The sequence below is a fragment of the Suncus etruscus genome, chromosome 10 (genome assembly GCF_024139225.1).
Source record: "Suncus etruscus isolate mSunEtr1 chromosome 10, mSunEtr1.pri.cur, whole genome shotgun sequence".
NCBI classification, from domain to species: domain Eukaryota; kingdom Metazoa; phylum Chordata; class Mammalia; order Eulipotyphla; family Soricidae; genus Suncus; species Suncus etruscus.
Window position 1 is genome coordinate 47040653 of NC_064857.1, and position 1466 is coordinate 47042118.

Consider the following 1466-nt stretch of genomic DNA (forward strand, 5'->3'; position numbering starts at 1 on the left):
TCCAGCCATTGTTGGAAAGCCATTTAGCCAAGTAGTAAAAAATAGTCTTAAGAATATTTAATTTAATTTGTTTAGTGGAGTCACAGAAATAATTACACTGAGAACTATCATAACAAAATGTGACTGAATGAGGGAAGTAGAAAGCCTGTCTAAAGTACAGGCTGGTGTGGGGTGCGGAGGAAGGACACTTAGGATATTGGTCATGGGAATGTTGCACTGGTGAAGGATTTATATATATATATTTATTATTTTTAATATATATTTATTATATATAATATACATATATATATAAATCAAAAAAAAGGAAAAGAAAAGATAAGGCCTCCCAATTCTTTCCATAGGCTGTGTTCTTTACACTGACTGTATAGAAAGAGGAGGTACAGTAAATGTATCCCATATACACCTCAACCCAAGCCCTTTGCCTGGTCTGTATTGTGAATTGGGGGACAAAAAAAAGAATATTTTAATAATAAATAATAAAATAATAAATAATCTTAAGATTATAATCAAATAATCTTTCATTTGATTCATTAGTCCACTTATTGGCAACTACACCAAGGATCAAAAACCTCTTCCAAAAAGATATTTTCAGTCCTATCTTCATTGAAACACCATTAATAATAGCAAAAAATGGAAACAACTCAAGTATCTAAAAATTATGACTAGATGAAAAAAAAAAAATATATATATATATATATACACACACACAATGGAATACTACTCTACTTTAAAAGAAGATGAAATACTGCAATATGCTGTTACATGGGTAATCTGAAAAGTATTATGTTTGGTGAAGTTAGCTAGAAGGAGGAACAGACACATAATAATTTCTCTCATGTATTGGATATAAATATATATAATAGGGAATAACAAATGCCTAAAAACAAAACAAAAAAAAAACCTAGTCAATAGGAATCTTACCACAGAGAGAGTATATGGATGGGGTAGGGACACAGGGATGGTAAAGAGAAATAGCCACTAGATTGAAGATGTGGTGTGGGGATGTTTTATGAATAAAGTCCTACCATTAATGTTTTGTAAATTATAGTACAAAAATAAAATAGATTAAATAATTAGTTTTTAAAACAGATAAGTTACTTCTTTTCATTGGTTTCTTCTCTCCAATCTATATAGATTACTTTTTAAATATGAAAGTATAATTCATATTACACTTATTATTCTTTCTGTCTCTAATGTAAAATTAATAGATGTAATTCCCTTTGCTAGATTTTCAACCACTGGTAGTTCTCTCCAGTAATAAAACTCAACAAGGTTGTACCACTTCATGGAAAACCTACTCAGAGATGTTATTATTCATTCACTCCTTAGGGATATACATATAGAGAAAAAAGAAAGACTTTTCAAATAACCCAGTTTTTCCCTGGCTAATAACTTTTATTTCCTCTCATTACCATTAATTTTACATTTTTCAAAAGTATTCAAATAAAAATTGGGATTTTTAAAAA

The 1466-nt window shown here is 29.1% G+C and overlaps 1 non-coding gene across 1 annotated transcript; it reads left to right on the forward strand.

Moving 5' to 3' along the window:
• Nucleotides 1-319: 319 nt before the first annotated feature.
• On the forward strand, nucleotides 320-452 carry LOC126021127 (small nucleolar RNA SNORA51). Its single transcript, XR_007499737.1, has one exon. It is a non-coding gene; the product is annotated as a small nucleolar RNA SNORA51 (small nucleolar RNA).
• The last annotated feature ends 1014 nt before the right edge of the window (nucleotides 453-1466 follow it).